General features: G+C 45.6%; 1 protein-coding gene across 3 annotated transcripts in view; it reads right to left on the reverse strand.

Moving 5' to 3' along the window:
- ARHGAP26 (Rho GTPase activating protein 26) overlaps nucleotides 1-15,196 on the reverse strand; it is a 1,013,198-nt gene that overhangs the window by 403,567 nt on the left and 594,435 nt on the right. The window lies entirely within an intron of this gene.

The raw sequence follows: 15,196 nt of genomic DNA on the forward strand, positions 1-15,196 counted from the left end.
ACAAATATTTAAAATGCCCGCTCTAATATATATTGTAAACGCCTGCACCTCTTATTACCATATCCCATGAATGTGCGCTATACATCGCAAAACACTGCATCCCAAACAATACACCCACACATTATCTGAGTTCCAAGGCTCATTGATGTATATATTTGTTATTAAAAGGATATGGATTCAATATATTACAAAGTACAGTATACCTATAGTTACATGGTTACACTCACACAGTAAGCAGTTAAAACATAGTTACATACAATTACATACAGTTACAGGCCAGCGATACAATTACCATTCCCTCCAATGCATCTTATGTCTCTCTCTCTCTGTAAATAAATACAGGAACTGATCTGCCAGCAAGTCCATCATCCTCTGAGACCAAAAAGCAACTGAGCTGGCAATAACTCCATCATCGTCTCAGACCTCACAGCAACTCCCTTCCTGTGTGGTCAGCAATGTGTTATCTAGTTTCTGGGGGAGGGATTCACGATGAGTCACCAGTCCCTTTGTATATGCTAATCAGGTTCAGCCTTGAAGACATCTAAAGGGCTGGCCTGAGTTTCCTGTCCACTGTCCTAATAAGAGTGATTTTAGCTTTAATACATTTAATCATAATTATCCGCTGCAATGTCCCACAACTTCACAACAAGCATCAAATGAATCTACACATCAATCTGGTTGCTTCAATAGTAAACATGACCGGTTTATCTTGTTTCGTTCAAATAATACACATACATGACACCACTCCATCATATACAATTCTAAATCATCATGATGTCTGGCGCTTGATACCACCACAATTATGTACTGCATGAAATAAGTGTCGAATCCATCTCTGTGGCATGTCCGTGTAAATGCGTGTGTTACCATATATTGCTGTGCTCGCTGCGCGTATTTGCAAGTATAGCGACTTATATATGTGGTTTGTATGTTCTCTTTATGTAATATTTTTGACTTCGACATCTCCAATCCTTACCTATTATCTTAACGAGATAGGACACTCTAGAGATTGAGGGCATTATTCGAACATTTATTTGGAATGGCAAGAAGGTGAGAAGAAGCCTTGTGAAACTTCTACAGACCAAGGGTAATGGGGGTATTAACCTACCCAGTATCACTACATATAGGGGGTCAATCTGATCGCACGCTGTGCTTCTTCGCAGCCGTGCGATCGGGTCGGAACCGAGCATGCGCGGCGGCCGTATTGCACAAGCGCGTCATTACCCGGTGAGCAGTGATGCCGCTAGCGAAGAAAGCGGTTGCAGCGGCAACCGCAAGAAGACTGACAGGGGGAAGGCGGATCCGGACGGCAACTCACCTTTTTCGGGGAGTGGTGAGTACAATGCAGGTGTGTCCAGGCGTTTGGAGGTCGGATGTCGGTCGTCAATTCCGGGACCTACATAGCTGGATCGATCGCACAGGGTAAGTAAGTCTTACCCTGGTCTTTTACAGGAAACTTTTTTTGCACAGCAGGGCTGCACAAGCGTTCGCAGCCCTGCTATGCAGAAATACACTCCCCCATCGGCGGCGTCTAGTTGATTGCACGAGCAGCAAAAAGTTGCTATGTGCGATCAACTCGGAATGACCTCTCATAGTCATGCTGCCCATTTATGCTGAGAGACTGGTTACACAACAGATACATACACTAATGTACCTTTAGAATCAGCCTTTCTGTAGAGAATTAGTCTGACCACATTTTTAAATCTGCACTATAGTGAAATACCCTTCTTTGCCCAAAATAACCCTTTATTAATAAACTAAAAGACTCTGGCATATTCTTCAACATAAATCCCTTTTAAACCCATTTGTATCTCTTTTTCTGCACTCAATAAATAACCCTGGTTTCCAACATGGTGAAGCAAGGCACCCTTTCACTTTATGGTCACACTTGGGTGTTACCTGTGTTCGTCAATTTAACAAACTTACGACTAGAAAACCATTATTATTCTCACAAACTGCCACCACACACCCGATCCTGAGGCCTTACCTGATATAATTTCTACAAGTCCAACATTACGTAGCGACCCTCACTAATATCCTAACGCCAGCAGATTGGGATAATTCATTAGACAGATTTATGTGAGGAAAATCCCTCTTACAAAGCCACTACTCATTCCTACATACCACACTACAATATGACCTGACCACCACAGGACTAGCTCAATCTAAGGAACAATTTCTAACCTTAACAACTCAGATTCTTCTGAGAACTTTAACGCATTCCATTAAACTAGTTCCAGCCGCATCAAGGGGGTTATTCAGTACGGATTGCAGATTCAGCTAAAAAGCAAAATCTGCAATCCGTTCTTTTGCATGCTGGTGGCCGCCCATCACAGAGCAAGGTCACCCAGCATGCTATATAGCCTGCCTAGTGGCTGCGACCGCAGTTTTATTTGTAGACTGCTTGCAGGCGCAGCTAGGCTGCATATGCAGACAGTCCGCCACCATTTTCTTGATCGGAGCAGCAGCGTGTGACATCACGCAGCCGCCCTGAAAGTGCTGCCGTCTCGCTCCCATTTTTGACGCGCCACCCCCGCAATGATCGTTCATCGCCTCCTCGCCCATCCTGCAAACGCAATCAGATCGCAATGGCTGCTAGTGCACGCGCAGGATGGAACCTGCACATGTGCACTGCCGCGGCCAGGATTTTTGCGGTCGCATCGATTACCGAGACAACCTGAATAACCCCCCCCATGTACGGAACTCATACTTAATATCTTCCACAAGACACATCTCACCCCACATCGTAGATTCCTGACAGGATTAGCAACAGATCATGCTTGCCCAAGATGTGGAACTCAGAGCGGATTTACTGCATTGTATTTGTGCATGTCCAGTGAAAAGGTTTTTTCTGGAACCAGATATTGCCCTGTGTAACTAGACATCTGCTCAATTATCTACCCTTAACACCTGAATGGGCCATATATGGCATTATACCCAGGAGTACTAGAGTAGCACAAGGGGTTCGTAAGCAATTGGTAATAATTTCAGCAGTTGCTAAGAAATGCATCCTACACCATACCACCATTTTCTCTATTTCTGGAGAAACTATTCTATATATTTAGATGAGCTGGTTGGAAGCCTCCCTAAAAAAAATATAAACATTTACATAACCCTTATTTAATACATGGGAGAGTTACATTGATACTCTGTCCCCAATGCTTAAAAATCAGCTTTGGAATTGCTTCCAAAAAAATGCTCTGGTATGAGACATGAATGTGGTCCTTTGATCCTCCGACTGATGCTTATACTACTCCGGTTTAGGTGGACATGATGAACGGATCTCTTTTTCTTTTTTATCTTTAAATGTATGCCTATTAATTACTTATGTACTCCATTGGTTTTTTTTTTTTATATATCTGCTTGCCAAATCTTTGTTTAATTGTTTGTGACATCTGTGATGCTTCAATACTGAATCTACACTATGACCTATGTCCAAGTTTCAATAAAGAAAATGTAATGAATAGTTAGAACCAGTTGTTGACCAATATGTACCAGAGTTACCATTACTAGAAATGATTTTGGACTCCTCCGTCAGAGAGTCTCTCACAACGCCTACACAAGGGGACTGTTTACCCACCTACACAGCACTGCAGTGGTATGCGTTACCATAGCAAATTCTACTTTATTACAGATACAGGATTACGGAGGTTAAAAGTTCAGTGTACAGCTAGCATGGACATTTCAAAAGGCATCATTACAGTAAATGAATGAAACGTGGAAAGCACTCACTAACCAGTATTGTCAGAATTGTAAAATCAGATTTGAAAAATCAATGAGAAAAGGAACGGATGTGTAGATAAAAACCAAAGCAAAAACTAGAACATGACATCAGCAGAGAGTAAAAAACATGGGGGCACAAAAGGGTAGTAGTACCTGTATAATGAAACAGCAGAAATCAGAGAGGAGACAATAAAGCAAGGGGTGGGCAGAAATGAGTAGGGAAGCCAATTTCGTCTACTTTTTTTCAATTCCGGAATTGAAAGAATCGCAATCCCGGGATTGAGTTGATGGACCATCAAGATAGGAGAAATATAAAAAAAAAAAAACAACCTTTCCTGAGCCCACACTAAGAAAAAATATTCAACTAACTCACCATCCTCCAGAGTCCACTCCGGAAATATCGCATAGCGTGTACGCAGCGTACGTTATTCACTCCTTCACTGCTAAGGAAGGATGGGACTTGTCCTCAGCACAACAGGGGTTAGAAGTGTTGGCGGAACTCTACAAAATGTCTGTTCTTCATAGTTAATATTGCTGGGAGTCAGGATGGAAGGGGCTTGATGAAATCCTCATGCAGCGGCGCAATGAGGTCATTAATATAACGTACAGTACCTTATCTCCAATGTCCTGGCACCTACACACTCAAGGGTTCCTTCATTTGAAGAGGTGATTTGCCTCATTTAAAAGCTCTTAATGCTCATTAGCAGTTGCAGTGTAAGCAGAGGCACAGCCAACAGACTCATGTTCCCAGCTTTCTGCAGCCCTTGTTTGGAAATGCAGACATAGTATCTCTGTTAGTCTGGTTTTCACTATTTGCGCCATTTCAGGGGCAGGTGGGGATGTCATGTTTGGCATCCTGACATTCAGAAGACTGGCGCCGGAATCTTGAAACCTATCAGAAAGCAGACGCCGGAGTCCAGGCAGCCAGAATCCCAAACATAAGTATGCTGGGGAGGATTGGAGATAGCTGCGGGGTGAGGGGTTAGGGACTAGGGGGACGGTTAGAGTGAGGCTGCAGGGAGGCGGTTAGGCACTAGGGGGACGGTTAGGGTGAGGCTGCAGGGAGGCGGTTAGGCACTAGGGGGAGGGTTAGGCTGCAGGGTGGAGGGAAAAATTTAAATCGGCGGAAGGGACGTGTTAGGTTGTGGAAAGGAAAGGCTATTCTAGGCTCTGGGAAGGGAGGAATAGGGTTAGTATTAAGGTTAAGGTCACTTTAATTGCTTGTACTTGTCTGGATTTTGCCAGTTGGGATGCCAGTGTTAGTATTCTGATCGCCAGTATCCCGTACCCAACCCATACTATGTTATGTCATATTATTGCCACTTGCCCAGTGATTCTGTGAGAAAAATAACCTTATATTAATGTTGATAATTTGTTGTTTATGTATTTTATGGTGATGTGATTATTTTTCTAGAGGTACTGTTCTGCAGTAATTCACTGGGATCCCGTAACATGATTTAATGTCTCAAGAAGTCCCAGAGAATAATAGCCCGATAACTGCTGTTCTAGATGACAACAATTCTAACAGTAGGTTACATACAATGATGCATATTTCAACACTGTCCCAGTGGGTGCAGTCATGATGATGGAAGTTGTAGCAAATGACACCACGACCCAACCCTTTTCACTGGGAGAACTGGACATAACCTGGGAGGGTTGTTGACTCTCTGAAATTCTGGAACATTACCACACCCCTTTGCGAATACCGGAGCCCTCTCCACCTGCATGGACCGCCCACTGATGGTGAGGGGGGAGCGGCTTTGTACGCATGGCTGTGTCTTCTCACCAGCACAGGTCACTGGATAGGAACATGCCCAGGTACTTTGCACTGCTTCTCCAGCTCTTGGCAATCACTCTACTGCAGCTGGTTTTCATACACACAAATAGAGACTCAATGAATAAGATTCTACAGTACAGCTGACTAAGATATATGGGTCTGCGTCGCACACAAAGCGACTGTAGCTGCGGGCAGCCATGGTAACCTGATTTACTACCTAATGCTAATGGGAGAATCCGTAGAGCTAATGTGTGATTTTGTGCATGGGAAAAGCCACACTGCCCACTGATTGTATGCCAGATGCTGCAACAGTCCTCATTAGTTTCACCACTCGTACCTGCCCCATTCTGCGTGCAAGAGAACAGTCAGAAACAGCAGCTTTCCTTCCTGGTATGTACGAATCACACTCCCCAATATACCCAATCTCACAGAAAGACAAATCCAGACAAATTCTGTCTGACTCCGAAAAGGACGGACATTCCCAATAATGTGTAAATTCGCATCTGCGCTATATGAAAAATCTTGCTGTTTGCGCCTGTGTACAAAGATCCCTCTAACTTAGAATCAGGCCCCATAAGTGTGTAATAGCCAAAAGGCTAACTGTTTGAATGAAAGAAAATGTAAAGTCTAAAATGACTAGAGCTATCCAAAAAGAAAAAATAGGATTTTAATACCTACCGGTAAATCCTTTTCTCTTAGTCCGTAGAGGATGCTGGGGACACTTCAAGAATAATGGGGTATAGACGGGATCCGCAGGAGACATGGGCACTTTAAGACTTTCAAAGGGGTGTGAACTGGCTCCTCCCTCTATGCCCCTCCTCCATACTCCATTTATAGGAACTGTGCCCAGGGAGACGGACATTTAGAGGAAAAGGATTTATTGTTAAACTAAGGTGAGATACATACCAGCTCACACCTCAAGTACGCCGTACAACATGGCATTTAACAACGCAAGTCAACGGCATGAACAACATCAGCAACAGGCTGACCACAAACGTAACACAACCTGTGTGTAACCATAACTAATAATTCATAACTGCAGATACAGTACGCACTGGGACGGGCGCCCAGCATCCTCTACGGACTAAGAGAAAAGGATTTACCGGTAGGTATTAAAATTCTATTTTCTCATACGTCCTAGAGGATGCTGGGGACACTTCAAGAACCATGGGGTTTATACCAAAGCTCTAGAACGGGGAGGAGAGTGCGGATGACACTGCAGCACCAATTGACCAAACATGAGGTCCTCATCAGCCAGGGTATCAAACTTGTAGAACTTCGCAAAGGTGTTTGAACCCGACCAAGTACCCGCTCGGCAAAGTTGTAATGTCGAGACCCCCAGGGCAGCCGTCCAGGACGAGCCCACCTTTCTGGTAGAATGGGCCTTCACCGATTTCGGTAACGGCAATCCAGCCGTAGAATGAGCCTGCTGAATCGTATGACAGATCCAGCGCGCAATAGTCTACTTGGAAGCAGGAGCTCCAATTTTATTGTACAGAGCTTCTGATTTCCTAAACTGAGCCGTTCTGGCGACATAAATTTTCAAAGCTCTTACTACATCAAGAAGCTTCAATTCCAGCAAGGTGTCAGTAGCCACTGGCACCACAATAGGCTGGTTCAAGTGGAACGATGAAACCACTTTCGGCAGAAACTGCTGACGAGTCCTCAATTCTGCTCTATCTTCATGGAAGATCAAATAAGGGCTCTTGTGAGATAAGGCCGCCAATTCAGACACCCGCCTGGCGGATGCCAAGGCCAACAGCATGACCACTTTCCAAGTGAGGAATTTCAACTTCACCTTTTGTAAAGGTTTAAACCAATGAGATTGAAGGAATTGCAACACCACGTTAAGATCCCACGGTGCCACAGGGGGCACAAAGGGAGGTTGGATGTGCAACACGCCTTTCACAAAAGTCTGAACATCTGGAAGGGAGGCCAATTGTTTTTGGAAGAAACTCGATACGGCTGAAATTTGCACTTTAATGGAGCCCAACTTTAGGCTCGCATCCACACCTGCTGCAGAAAATGGAGAAAAAGTCCTAACTGAAATTCTTCTGTAGGAGCCTTCTTGGATTCACACCAAGACACATATTTTCTCCAAATACGGTGGTAATGTTTCGCCGTCACTCCTTTTCTAGCCTGAAGTGTGGGAATGACTTCACTGGGAATACCCTTTCGGGCTAGGGGTCGGCGTTCAACCGCCAAGCCGTCAAACGTAGCCGCGGTAAGTCTTGATATACGCACGGCCCCTGCTGTAACAGATCCTCTCGTAGAGGAAGAGGCCAGGGATCTCCTATGAGTTATTCCTGAAGATCTGGATACCAAGACCTCCTTGGCCAGTCCGGAACAATGAGGATCGCCTGAACCTTTGTTCTTCTTATGATCCGTAGCACCGTTGGAATGAGTGGATGCGGAGGGAACACATACACCGAGTGAAACACCCATGGTGTCACTAGGGCGTCCACTGCTATTGCTTGAGGGTCTCTCGACCTGGAACAATATCTCTGAAGTTTCTTGTTGAGGCGAGACGCCATCATGTCTATTTGAGGAATTCCCCAACGACTTGTCACTTCTGCAAAGACCTCTTGATGAAGACCCCACTCTCCTGGATGGAGATGGTGTCTGCTGAGGAAGTCTGCTTCCCAGTTGTCCACTCCTGGAATGAAGATCGCTGACAGAGCGCTTGTATGTCTTTCCGCCCAGCTGAGAACTTTTGTGGCCTCTGCCATCGCCGCTCTGCTCTTTGTTCCGCCCTGGCGGTTTATGTGCGCTACTGCTGTTATATTGTCCGACCGGATCAGGACGGGCAGACTGCGAAGAAGATGTTCCGCTTGAAGAAGGCGTTGTAAATGGCCCTTAACTCCAGAACGTTTATGTGTAGACAAATTTCCTGGCTTGACCATCTTCCCTGGAAGGTTTCCCCCTGTGAGATTGCACCACAGCCTCGGAGACTCGCATCCGTGTTCACTAGGATCCAGTCCTGGATCCCGAACCTGCGTCCCTCTAGGAGGTGAGAGCTATGCAGCCACAACAGGAGTGAGATTCTGGTCTTGGAGGACAGGATTATTTTCCGGAGCATGTGCAGATGGGATCCGGACCACTTGTCCAACAGGTCCCACTGAAACACTATGGCATGGAATCTGCCAAATTGAATGGCCTCGTAGGCCGCCACCATCTTCCCCAGCAATCGAGTGCATTGAAGGATTGACACTCTCGCTGGTTTCAGAATTTGTTTGACCAGACTCTGAATTTCTAGAGCCTTTTCCACTTGAAGAAAAATTCTCTGTAATTCTGTGTCCAGAATCATTCCCAAAACGACAGCCGTTTCGTCGGAATTAACTGTGACTTTGGCAAGTTTAGGAGCCAACCATGTTGTTGCAGAACCGTCAGGGAGAGCGTAATGTCCTGCACCAGTTTGTCCCTGGATCTCGCCTTTATCAGGAGATCATCCAAGTACGGGATAATTGTGACAACTTGCTTGCGCAGGTGAACCATCATATCCGCCATTACCTTGGTGAAAATCCTCGGAGCCGTGGACTGACCAAACGGCAATGTCTGAAATTGGTAATGACAATCCTGAACGGCAAACCTCAGGTAAGCCTGATGCGGAGGATATATGGGGACGTGTAAGTAGGCATCCTTTATGTCGACCGACACCATAAAATCCCCTTCCTCCAGACTGGAGATCACTGCTCGGAGAGATTCCATCTTGAATTTGAATTTTCTTAGGTAGAAATTGAGGGATTTTAGGTTCAGAATTGGTCTGACCGAGCCGTCCGGTTTCGGGACCACGAACAGACTCTAATAAAAGCCTTCTCCCTGATGTGACGGGGGAACCCTGATAATGACTTGATTTTGACACAACTTTTGTATCGCATCGCATACTACCTCCCTGTCCGGAAGAGAAGCTGGTAAGGCCAATATGAAAAATCGACGTGGGGGAATGTCTTGAAACTCTAGTTTGTACCCCTGGGACACTATTTCTAATACCCATGGGTACAGGTCCGAACGACCCCAGAACTGACTGAAGAGTTTGAGATGTGCCCCCACCGGTGCGGACTCCCGCAGAGGAGTCCCAGCGTCATGCGGTGGATTTGGCAGAAGCCGGGGAGGACTTCTGCTCCTGGGAACCCGCCACGGCCGGAGATCTTTTACCTTTTCCTCTTCCTCTATTAGCAAGGAAGGAATAACCTCGGCCTTTTTTGTATTTATTTTGCCGAAAGGACTGCATCTGATAGTGGTGAGCTTTTTTTTTGTGGAGGAACATAAGGCAAAAAAGACGACTTACCCGCGGTAGCCGTAGATACCAAATCAGCGAGGCCGTCACCAAACAAAACACTACCTTTATACGGTAGAGACTCCATAGCTTTCTTAGAGTCAGCATCAGCATTCCATTGATGAATCCACAATGCCCTTCCCAAAAGGCCAATATCTCTCGCCGCTTCCTTTAGGTGCAGCGTCCCTGATATAACCCAGCATTAAAAGGATGCAATCCCTATCCAGGGTATCTATATCTGATGACAAATAATCTGCCCACTTCTCGATAGCCCACGCAGATGCAATGGCTGGTCTGAGTAGTGTACCTGTGGTGACGTAAATGGATTTTAACGTATTTTCTTGTCTACGATCCGCAGGATCCTTAAGGGCTGCCGTGTCAGGAGACGGTAGAGCCACCTTTTTAGACAACCGTGATAGAGCCTTGTCCACAATGGAGGGTGACTCCCACTTTCTCTATCCCTAGAGGGGATGGGATACGCCACCGGAATCCTTTTGGGAATCAAACTTTTTGTCAGGATTTTCCCACAGTTTTTCAAAGAGTATTCAGTTCATGAGAGGGAGGAAACATTACCTCAGGTTTCTTTCCCTTATACATACGGACCCTTTTATCAGGAACAGTAGGGTCCTCAGTGATATGCAATACGTCTTTTATTGCCACAATCATGTACTGAATGCTCTTTACCAATTTTGGGTCTAATCTGGTATCACTATAGTCAACACTGGAGTCAGTATCCGTGCCGGTATCTGTGTCTGCCAACTGAGTAAACGAACGCTTATGTGACCCCGAGGGGGTCTGGACTTGTGATAACACAACCTCCACAGATTTCTTCCATGCCTGGTTTTGAGACTCAGATTTGTCTAATCTCTTACTAATAAGAGCCACATTAGCATTCAAAGCATTCAACACATTTACCCAATCAGGAGTCGGCGGTGCCGACAGGGTCACTCCCACAGCCGTTTCTGTCCCTAATACAGTCTCCTCCTGGGAAGAGCACTCAGCCTCAGATATGCCGACACACGTGTACCAACACCTACAGACACACTGGGCACATAGGGGACAGACCCACAGTAAAGCCTGTCAGAGAAACACAAAGGGAGTTTGCCAGCTCACAACCCAGTGCTTATCCCGGTTCTGAAACTCTTATATATTGCCTCAGACCTGTAGCGCTTATATAATTAACTTATTTTGCACCAAATTAACTGCGCCCCCCCCCCCCTCCCCTTTTGCACCCTGTTACTTGTACAGCAGTGTTGAGGAAGGACCAGCGTCTCTGCAGTGACTAGAAAATGACACCGAGTAGAGCTGTGAGGGCTAAGCCCCGCCCCCTTAATGGCGCGCTTCAGCCCCGCTATTTTTTTAACATATTAATGCTGGCGGGGGTTAGGATTTAGTGCCTAGGCACTTATACCACTCTTTGCCAGTCTTATATGAGGTTTTATATGCTGCCTAGGGTGCCCCCCCCCGCGCCCTGCAGTGCCGCTGTGTGTGGGAGCATGGCACGCAGCGCGATCGCTGTGCGGTACCTCAAAGCCGTCACTGAAGTCTTCTGATCTTCTTCTACTCACCTATCTTCTGACTTCTGGCTCTGCAAGGGGGGTGACGCCGGGCTCCGGGAATGAACCCCTAGGCGTACCTAGTGTTCCAAACCCTCAGGAGCTAATGGTGTCCTGTAGCCAAGAAGCAGAGCCTTTAACTCACTGGAAGTAGGTCTAACTTCTCTTCCCTAAGTCCCACGAAGCAGGGAGATTGTTGCCAGCAGTCTCCCTGAAAATAAAAAAACCTAACATAAGTCTTTTTCAGAGAAACTCAGTAGAGCTCCTCAGAGTGCATCCAGTCTGCCTGGGCACAATTCTAAAACTGGAGTCTGGAGGAGGGGCATACAGGGAGGAGCCAGTTCACACCCCTTTGAAAGTCTTAAAGTGCCCATGTCTCCTGCGGATCCCGTCTATACCCCATGGTTCTTGAAGTGTCCCCAGCATCCTCTAGGACGTATGAGAAAGCTCGTATTCAGACACGGATCAAGACACAGCCGTATCTATTGGCTGTCACCCATCTTCAACATTATGCAAATGCTACTATAAAGTCCTTCCCTTCAGCCGTACAATCAAAACTTTCACCAGCCCTATGGCAGGTGCTGTTTCTCCATCCTAGTATGGTCTCCTATGTGAGAGCTATGTCATCAGCCCTATGCAGGTGCTGCTTCTCCATCCTAGTATGGTCTCCTATGTGAGAGCTACAGTATGTCATCAGCCCTATGTCAGGTGCAGTTTTTCCATCCTAGTATGGTCTCCTATGCGAGAGCTATGTCATCCACCCTATGTCAGGTGCAGTTTCTCCATCTAGTATAGTCTCCTATGTGAGAGCTATGTCATAAGCCCTATGCAGGTGCAGTTTCTCCATCCTAGTATAATCTCCTATGTTAGAGCTATATCACCTGCCCTATGCAGGTGCAGTTTCTCCATCCTAGTATGGTCTCCTATGTAAGAGCTATGTCATCAGCCCTATGTCAGGTGCAGTTTCTCCATCCTAGTATGGTCTCCTATGTGAGAGCTATGTCATAAGCCCTATGCAGGTGCAGTTTCTCCATCCTAGTATGGTCTCCTATGTTAGAGCTATATCACCAGTCCTATGCAGGTGCAGTTTCTCCATCCCAGTATGGTCTCCTATGTGAGAGCTATGTCATCAGCCCTGTGTCAGGTGCAGTTTCTCCATCCTAGTATGGTCTCCTATGTGATAGATATGTCATCAGACCTATGTCAGGTGCAGTTTCTCTATCCTAGTATGGTCTCCTATGTGATAGATATGTCATCAGCCCTATGTCAGGTGCAGTTTCTCCATCCTAGTATGGTCTCCTATGTGAGAGCTATGTCATCAGCCTTATGCAGGTGCAGTTTCTCCATCCTAGTATGGTCTCCTATGTAAGAGCTATGTCATCAGCCCTATGCAGGTGCAGTTTTTACGTCCTAGTATGGTCTCCTATGTGAGCACTAAGGGGATTATTCAGAGATGGATGGAGATTTTGCTTCCCGCAGCAAGATCTGCATCCATCTACTCACATGCTGGGAGCTGCCCAGCATTTGTGTGGCATCACTGCGATTAAACTGCAAACGCATCGATTTGTTCTTATCAGAGTGGCTGCGTGTGACGCCACGAAGCTGCCCCAAAAATGCTCCCGACATACCCCCATTTTACCCGCAATGCTACTTTCTTCGCACCCCTCCCATCTACCCACAGGTGTTTTAATTAGCACAGGTTCCTACATTGCTGACTACATATTAATATGGGATCTATTTGAAGGTAAGACCTGGATAAATGTATATAATGATGTTTGGGACCCATTAAATGAAGTCACCTGGACGTGGTGGATGGGCCCGCATATTTGGCCAAATTTGTGCTAAGTACTTCACTTATACTCCATGCTAATTGTGAGGGTTTAGCAAAATAATTTTTACTATCAGTGTTCTTAGGGACTAATGCAGTATGGATTGCATCTGAGATGCGATTGCATACTCACGAATACTGGCCCAATGCGCACGCAGGTAGATGCAATCATATCTCAGTAATGCGAACACCTCTGCCCTATTGACAGGCAAAGACGTTTGCAGGGCAGTCGGGGGTGTCGACAGCAAAAATGGGGGCAGGCCTGGGCCATTCTTATGGCGGCCGCGCGACCTCATATTCGGACACTGCAGAGGGGAAAATGGCCGTTCTGTGTCTGCCTTCACAGCCCGACTGCACTGGGAGGTGGCTTCCCTTATTCAGCAATGAACTCGCAATTGAATTGCGTTCGCATTGCAGGCGGCCATTAGCATGCTGGGTGGTATTGCCCTGTGCTGGGCACCTCCCAGCATGCGAGTGGTTGCAGTTTTGCTAAATCAGGAAAACTGCAACTAAAGCTTAATCAGATCCTTAGTGCTTAAGGAGGGTACACACGGAGAGATCCATGTTTAAAATCTAAGCAATCTGACTAGATTGCTTAGATTTTAAGCACGGATCTGCCGTGTGTATACCCCCCAGCGATAGCGATGCGCTATCGCCGGTGCTAGACTGAGCCTGCATGCAGGCTCAATCTAGTGGGTCGCTCAATTCAGCGCTGTGTGAAGTGAGCGCCCCCCCGTCGTCGCCTTCCCCCCCCTCGCTCAGCACATCACGCTGTGCTGAATGGGGGGAGATATGTGTGCTGAGCGGTCTGTGTTAAGATCGCTCAGCACACAGCTCCCCCGTTAGAGTGTACAACAGCATTTCTCTTTCCTGCTTGGTACTAGAAGTTTTAGCATGGTAGCACCTCTTAATAGGTTTAAAAATAGTGTGTGCAGTCCAGTCCCCCCCCCTTTTTTACTTGCATGTATAACTCACAAATCATTAATGGTGAAAACTAAAAAAATAAAGCTGCCAATTATTTATAAACTCATACACTTATAGTGCACATAAAACCCTTAGAAATTGCATAAGTCCACTAAAAATATAAAATTCTGGAAATAAATACCCCTGTATGTGCCCTGGTACTTGTATGAACGGACAAATGTGTATTAACCACTCAAATGACTTTTCTCCCCACAAAAAGTGCTCAGAAAATGCTGGGGAGGGGGGGGGGGGGGGCGTGCGGGTGTTTATAAGTGAATTAGGTGAAGAACATGTATTTGTACTTACCCAAAATGATTTCAGTAAAAAATAAAAATAAATTGTTTTCCTAAAGTTATATTTGTGATCTTGCAGGGAATGATTTTTCTCATTCCATGTTTTAGGCCTTGATACGTGAACTATTATTGTTCTGCATATTTATTGAACTTGCATTCCCTTTATTTTTGCAAAAATGAAGATTTTTTTTTTTTTTTTTTAAACGTTTTGTTTTTATTTGCAAAAAATCATTTTGCCCCATACATTGGTCAGCACCATCGGAAACATTGAGACTTTAATTTTAACAGCCACGTATCCTGTGCAATCAGATATAATAATAATAATAATAATAATTTTATTTATATAGCGCTCTTTCTCCAATAGGACTCAAGGCGCTTAACAGATACATAACATAATATAGTACAGAAAATAATGAAGTACATTTTCATAAAATACAGAAGCATGAAGATACTAAAAGGGACATTATGGAAATGCTTGAGTAAACAGAAAAGTCTTGAGTCTACTTTTGAAGGATTCTATAGTTGGGGCCTCTCGCACTGTGCAGGGAAGTGAGTTCCATAGAGTCGGAGCCGCATGACTAAATGCTCGACCCCCAGATGAATTACGGTAGATTCTAGGTACTGCTAAAAGTCCTTCATCTACAGATCGCAGTAATCGAGTGGGGCAGTATGGGTTCAGAAGCTGTTTCAGGTACCTTGGGCCTTGGTCATGTAATGCTTTGAAACTCAGTAAGCCAATCTTGAAGATGATTCGCCATCGTACAGGCAGCCAGTGAAGGG

This window comes from Pseudophryne corroboree, chromosome 6 (genome assembly GCF_028390025.1).
Source record: "Pseudophryne corroboree isolate aPseCor3 chromosome 6, aPseCor3.hap2, whole genome shotgun sequence".
Lineage (NCBI taxonomy): Eukaryota > Metazoa > Chordata > Amphibia > Anura > Myobatrachidae > Pseudophryne > Pseudophryne corroboree.